Genomic DNA, 8,092 nt, shown 5'->3' with positions numbered 1-8,092 from the left:
GGATGACCTGCAGGGCGGTGACATGGGGGGGGGGAGGGGGAGGGTGGGGGGTAGTAATGTATGGATTACAGAGTTTTACCGGTAACTAAACATATAAATAAATAAAACAAATTTCCTTGCGCGCACTGCATCGCATTTGGTGATCTCGTTGCATCTCGTTACTTACACTTCACACAGCCTTCTCCAGGACTCCTATATAGTTGTAGAGAGCATGTACAAGTAAAATAAATTACTCTACTGCGCATGCAGATTAGCAATAAAGGAGGTTTCAGCATCAATGCTGGGTCTGCATTTTCCTAGAGTGTCGAGGAAGTCAATCCTCAGATGGCCTGACAAATGAGGGATTGACAAAGGCACAAGCCAGGATGCCATGAGCAGAGCAGCATTGTCTGTGACTGTTAGCAACTGTCAAACAGGAAGAAGCCCAAGTAGCTGGCAGTAGTTATTGACACATTGTACCCCCTGTATCTAGTACGTTCACCCTAACTCACACCCAGGAGGTGTTGAGTGTCAGACTTTCCTCATTAGGAAGAATCAAGTATCACAAAATCAGATTCTCTAGCATAGCACTCTTCCCTCTCTGATTTTCACCACACTTTGAATAACCAGTGTAAGGTTAAAACATCTGAAATCAGGATGTCCAATTTATTATTGACAATTAGCCTTGATCCTGTTCCAATATGTTCAGGCAAGCCATACCTGCCAGGCCAGGTTCATCGTGAAATTATCAAATAGAAGGGGGCTGGGGGCACTTTATAGGTGCAGCATACAAGCTCCTAGGACATATCAAATAGCAATAAAGTATGTAGTTCCTAGTGAAAGTGATAGTTGTAGAGGATTAGCCAGTCTAGTTAATTGTGTAATAGTAGGAGAGGGAGTCTCCCACTTTTGGAACTAGGACCCTCACATACGCAGCAAGGTGTCATGCTTCAACATAGGGCAATCTCCTTGTCAGGTCGGTGCTGCAATGCTTGACAGGCACCCTATGAGGGGCTCTTTGTCAGAGATCTTTTGTTCCAAGCCGTAAGGTGAGGTGCAAGTGTAGGGCCATGCAGTGTAGATGAGTAGTGGTAGTGGGTAGTGTAAGAAAATCTGAAAAGGGAGACTAAGTAGTACTGAGAACTAATTTTAATCGGTGAGTGTACTCATCTCGGTTAAAAACTGGGTAAGCGCACCACCGATGTAATGTTAAATTGTTGCTAAAAATTATGGGTTAACATGTTTCTTGCCTAGTTTGTCACAACAGTGATCAATTAGCAATTCATCACTACCATCAAAGTGTTTGGTGTCCTGATTAGTATAAAGGAAAAACAAACTTTATAATAACCTAACCATGAGGTACCTTTAGGTAAGACCAACCTAAGAGAACAAAATCACATGAACAAATATAAATCCTCAGTACAACTCAGCATGCAGTAGAATTTACTCATGCTGTTAGTCAAAAATCAGTGTAAGGCGCAGTGGAAACAGAAAATGGTGGGAAGCAGGTGACATATCTACAGGTTTACACACACAGGGCGGTATATCAAACAGCATGAAAGAAAATGCTTTGTTGGACTCACCCATTTGGGTTGGCTCACCAGCTACATCAAATGCTAGTAGAGAGAATGCTGAGATTAAGCATCCTAATTTGAGGTGAAAAGTAATTTAAGCGGTAAAAATAACAGAAAGGTAAAGTTAGGTAGCAGAGACACAAAGATATAACCCTCCGTATGGGAGGAGGGAAGAGCTCCTTAACATGCCCGCCGGAGCGGGTTACTTACGGTTTTGCTTCTTTTCAGTGGCCGGACAACCTACCTTCGCCATACCAGTTTGGCAGAGTGGGAAGGCTTGTCGGATGCAAGATTAAATACTCGTATCAGTAAGCCTGCTGGCTGGTACTGGCCTCACAGGAGCGAGCTGACGGATCAAGTGTGTTACTGTAGGCATAGGATCAGGTAACTGAGATACAGGTGCCATCTTGGATAATGTCTTTCTATTGGAAGTGGTGATACCAGCCAGGTTGCGGACATTTATTGACTAAGGTTAAAAAACCTATGAACATACCCCATTTGGGGTCATTGAAATCCAGAAACACCCAAGTAACCATAACAATAAGAGGTTTAGGTTGGGCCGTCCGCTCATTCATGACGCGGGGCCATCTTGGAAAGTGTCTTTCCTATCTAGAAGATGTCTTTCTTGTATTGGAAATAATTAACAAGGCAGCTGGGGGCACTAAATATCCGAGGTTGAAGACACCACCTATAGGGTCATTGAAATCCAGACTACCCGAGCAAACATAACAGTAAAAGGTTTATATGGCATGTAGTTACATATAGGTATGAGTAAGTAGACCAGTAGGCTCTATACACATGGTTATGTGCTGGCGTATTAGGTGCCTTACAGTGGGCATTGTTCGGAAGTGATAGCGGATGACATTTAGATCTTTTGAGGGGCACCATCTTGGAGTATATCTTGTCTATTATGGTTGCATAGACAGGCTAACTAGGGATATTTGCTGCCCACCATCTTACACTGATTTTTAACTAATAGTTTGAGTAAATCCTACTGCATGCTGAGTTGTACTGAGGATTTATAGTTATTCGTGTGATTTTGTTCTCTTAGGTCAGTCTTACCTAACGGTATCTCACTGTTAGGTTATTATAATGTTTTGTTTTCTTTTATACTAATCAGGCCACCAAGCACTGTGTATATAGAAACATTTCTTTGATGGTCCTGATGAATTGCTAATTGATAACTGTTGTGACAAACCAGGCAAGAAACATGTTGACCCATTACATCGGTGGTGTGCTAACCAGTTTTTAACCAGGACGAGTTGACTCACCAATTAAAGCTTGTTCTGAGTACTACTTACTCTCCCTTTTTAGTTTTTCCTACGCTACCCACACACCTGTCACTCATCTACACTGCACTGCCCTACACTTGCACCTCACCTTCCCGCTTGGGAACAAAAGATCTCTGACAAAGAGCTCATCATAGGGTGCCGTCAGGCATTGCAGTACCGACCTGACGAGGAGCATGCTGTATGATGAAGCATACCATCTTTATAGGTGTGTGAGGGCCCTAGTTCCAAAAGTGGGAGACTTTGTCTCCTACTTTTACACAGAAAACTAGACCGACTAATGCTCTACAACTATCACTTTCACTAGGAACTGCATACATATTTTTGGGATTTGATAGGTCCATCGAGAACCAGAACAAAAGCAACCCAAGACCGGCTTCCTATTAGTTGGGTTTCTTCAGTTGGGTGTAGCTTAGAAAAAGTGGAAAAGTGAGCACAGGACCCACATCTGGGCATAACCATTGCAAGTAGTGCATTGCACTGAAGTATACAAAAATGTAATGGGTGAAATGCTCAAATTATTCTGAGCCACTGTAATTACTCAGTGCCACCACCCTGTCCATCATCATTATGCAGACCATGCCACCTAAGGGGCTCATTAGGATCGTGGATTTCCCGCATCCTCCGGGCCGGCGGAAGCTACCACCTGCCCGGAGGATGCTGGAAATCCGCCACGGATGCTTTAAAGACCCACCGCCAAATTTGGATGGCTGGTGGGTCTTTGAATCTGTCAGCCGCCAGCCATATTATGACGGAGTAAAAAGTATGCTTTTCCACGGCGGCAAAGTATGCTTTTCCACGGCGGCTTTTCCGCTGTGGAAAAGCATACAGACCTTCACTTCGGGGGCCCGTTGCGGGCCCCCAGGGTGAAGGGGGGGTAGGGGGTGCACATGGGGGGTACCTATGGTACCCCCTGCATTTGTGTGAACAAAGCGGCAGGCACTGCGCGGTGCCTGCCGCTTTGTGCACGCAAATGGCGTTCATGTATTTTTAACATTGCGGCGGGTGCAGCTTGAAGCTGCACCCGCCGCAATGTTAAAAATAGAGGATGTGACCGCCACCCTGGGGGTCACATCCTAATCTGTATGAAGGGACCACCGCTGCCCCTGCGGACGGTCCCTCCTACTCTATGGTGGCGGACGGACTCAGGTCTGTCCGCCATCATAATCGGCCCCCAAGTTTGGACCTAACCATAGTCAACCCGTTTGGGCCTGTTTCAATGGGAACAGAACTGTCCAAACCGCTTAAGCAACATTTTGGAAGTAATTATTAACAAAGCATCAAGCTTAACATATTATACCTGTGGTCCGAGGACCTCTAGGAATCCACAAAGCTTACTTAGGGGGTCTGCAACATTTTGCAAAATTAAATAATATTAATAGATTATTGAAGTATATATAAAAAATAAACAACTGAATATGTTAAAACTTTCTGTAAATGTGAAGAAATTTGAAAATGGAGGCTAAAAATTAAATTAGCATCCTCAGATTGATTCTTGAGAGCAGAGTAAGTGCATCAAACTGAATATAGTAATGACGATGATGAGTGGCCTCAATTGAATTTATGAAAAGCTCCAAATGTCCTATTACAATTAACATATTTTATATTTGTTTGTGAATTAAATCAAATGTTTAATCATTTGTGTATTTGTTTGATAAATGTTTGTTGTGTGTTGTTCTGCGGTTCAAATAATCGAAAATGCCTAGGCATGTTCCTCACCTTCCAGTAATGACTCGGTAGGGGGCCCTGGATTCCAGTAGTGATTTATGGGTGTTCCCAGTAATAATTAAGTAGGGGTCCGCAGAAGTCAAAAGGTTAAGAACCACTGTATTATACCTTTTCTTTTTTTACAAAGCCACTCTCAGTTTTCTTAAAGCTGTTGCATCGAAAGGCACGTTGCACTTGAACTTATACAAGAACGATATTAATATTTTATTAGGAAGTACTTTCCAAATCAAATAAAGGTGATAGTAATAAGGTGAAGGTGGGATATTGCACTGTAAAACTCAGATCATCAATCAGTTCGTAGTCTAGATACAGTACAGCGATATGTTATTCATGAAGAGCAAAGATTATATTAGAATTTCAACAGAAGGTATACAAATGATCTAGTTTCAATGGTATTAGTAATATGGTTTCCATATACTGCAGTACAAAAGGGTAATTTAACATACAGCGATGCTCTGAGACAATCTAACATTGTCTGTGATTTTTAATAAAAGTATATAATGTTTCCTTACAGCAAAGTTTCAGACTTGATTGGAGTACAGTATGCGCTCAGCACAATCTATACAAAGCCAAATCACTTGTGCTTTCTTGTAGGAATTACATTCATCATGTATTCTGCAGCAACAAATAAAAGTGCTTAGCTTCACATTTTGTGCCTGAAAAAATTTGTTTTCACAAACACACCAGAGGCCAAAATTAATGATGGTATGCTCTGCAAGGGAGAAAAATAGGACCATTTGCCATTTGAAAGTGTAAATATGCTTTCAAGGCAATTTGCGCTGATCGAATGGTGCTTGGTTCATATGTCTCAAAGAAACCTTTTCAATTGGAAACATATAATTTAGGCTTGTATATTGTAAAATATGTGATATCTATATATCTACATCACACAGCATTTCATCTTTCTTCCAGTGCTGGTAAAAAAAATGTTTCCTAATGAGATGTCTGCTATAATCAGCACACATGACAAGCTCACCTTGCAGCTCCATCTTTGATGCCAGCATCTACTCATCTATCCTTCCTAGTGTGTGAAAGTAAACATTGTAAACGCAGAACACAGTCAGCAAAACGCTACAGAATTCCAAAATGCACTTTGTTTGGTTTCTTAATATGTCTGTTTAAATCTACTCTGTAGTGTCAATTCACTACAAAAGACAAGCACATTTTAGTTTTTAGTTTCCTTACAATGCACTTAGCATTTTAGACTTTTAATAATGCACATTGGTGCATAAAGCACACTTTAATATTTGCACAATATCCCACTTAAAAAGAAACTTTTAGTACTTTTTGAGAAATTACAGTTCAAAACCTTTGTATAATTCACAATGCGGTGAAACAGCAGACCTTATAGATCATAGGATGAGATCTGATTGCCTTCCACCATATCAACAAAGATTTGGTGGCTGCCATTTTACAACTCTGGGACTCAAACCCGGTCCTGGAAATGAATGATTAAAAACATATAAGGGAGCAGAGTAGGGATATCCTGTCAACTCTAGGCCTAGATGGGGGTTCTCAGAGGGACCCGTCTGGGGCAGAATTTTTTTTATTTTACTGAAAATTTATGGATGATCTGTGGTAAAGTTTAAATCCTGGGCTGTGCCATGGCCAAAGGAGATGGCACAATACATTCTGAAAGTGAAAGGGGGTGTACAGCCCCATTCCGTGGGCCATTTCCGGGCCCCAGGGACCCATCCTTGATGGCAGATTCATTTAAAAAGGAAAGTGGGGAGGCGTGGTCTGGCCACGAAGGAAGATGGCCACCTGAACGTGCAGCTCCGCTTCGAAACGGAACCCTGGCGGAGGCGGCGCTCTTCACAACACAGCCAGGGCTACCCCAGTAATAGATATGAAACCACATCACAACAGCTACACTTGTGGCTGAATTTACGAACCCAATGACTCTTCTTCGGGCTAATTCTGACTGAATGACATTCCTCACCGGCAAGCACTTTGGGCCTTGAGACATGACAAAGCCTTGGCTGTTGCGTAACTGGAACGCCCCACTTGCTGCCTTCCTGAGAGGGTTTTGCTCTCGTGCATAGCGGAAATGAGACTGTATCTTCCCGAGCTCTACAATTTCAAACTGGTACGAACTGTCATTGCCTTATAAAATTGACTTGTGGCTGAATCCCATGACCAAATGACCTTTTTAGGGTTAGTTATGACTGGAAGGAATTTTACACCGGCAAGTGCATATTGAATATTGAAACACAGCTGCGTAGCTGAAGCACCTCACATGCTGCCTTTCTGCGCTGCCATTGATATATGAATTGTCAGCACCTTAAACTTTGATTTAAAACCTCTTCAATTGTCATCTGGAAACCTCTACAAGGAGAACATTAACGAACAGCGTTTTCAAGAGAACTAATACTTCCTGTATCTTCGTGCGCTACCTATTTTTCAAAATGTAACCAGTTAGACTTACATTGTTACTTAAAAGCTATTATTCATGATAACTCAGCACTAAGAATTCAGTGGCTGTAACCACTGGTCATTGCTTGCTTGTAATGTTTTCCATGGTACTTCAATTTGGCTATGCTTATTCTGGGTCTTCTTGTGAGATTTACTTCTTCACGTTACATAGCGATACTGTTTTACGGCCTTTAGATATATAATGTGTGAAGAAATTGTGTGAAGTACTACGTGCCAGGCGCCTAATGTCTTGAACATTCTGCCAGCCTTACACTGAATCTTTATGGAGTTTCCATGATTTCACATACAATATAGAAAATGCTTAGTCATCTTCTCCTCATAAATATAAACTACCACTCATTTATACTGATATTGTTTTAACAGTTTTTTGGAAATATTATGTGAGGAAGAATCTCTTGTGCCATATTAGGTGACAAACGCTAAATATCTCGAGTTATGATATTGTGTATAACGCCATATATGACAGAATACTTTTGTCACTGCTATTAGTTAGGTACTACCACACTCATTTTGGAAGCACCTCGTAAATTAAATGTGGTTAATCCAGTCTATAATTATCACATTTAACAGAAAGTATGGAATTAACTGCATTTGAGTAGCAATCGTTTTATATGTGACTGGTCTCTGCAATATCTTAGAAGAAGTCCCTTTACAAATGTCTAACCACAAGAATGAGAACAAAGACTCTAAGCCGTCCCTCTTTGCAGATGTACATAAGCAATTGCGCATTATGACTACGAAAGGTTCGCCTTCACCATTGCCTAATTCTAACGGTGGGCGCAAAATCTGTTCCATTTGTGGAATTTGCGGATTTTTGGCAATTTCGCGGTCAGCGAATCCAGCGAATTTCCCCAAAAATCCGTAAATTCTCAAGCTGGTGGATTTTTTGCTTGGTCGCGCTTGAAAAATACAATATCGCGCGCGCGCCGTTGACTTACCGTGATTCTGTGTTCGCCAAGTTGTTTTTCTCCCGGTTTGTGTGTGCTGCGCCATTTTGGATCTTGCTGCGTGATCGCACAAGAGTTTTTCGACCGCGATTACGTTATCGCGGCCAACCATCTGGCACAGCGAGAGTTTGACAACGCG

Source organism: Lissotriton helveticus, chromosome 5_1, assembly GCF_964261635.1.
Source record: "Lissotriton helveticus chromosome 5_1, aLisHel1.1, whole genome shotgun sequence".
Classification (NCBI taxonomy): Eukaryota; Metazoa; Chordata; class Amphibia; order Caudata; family Salamandridae; genus Lissotriton; species Lissotriton helveticus.
Note: the sequence above shows the minus strand (reverse complement) of the source record.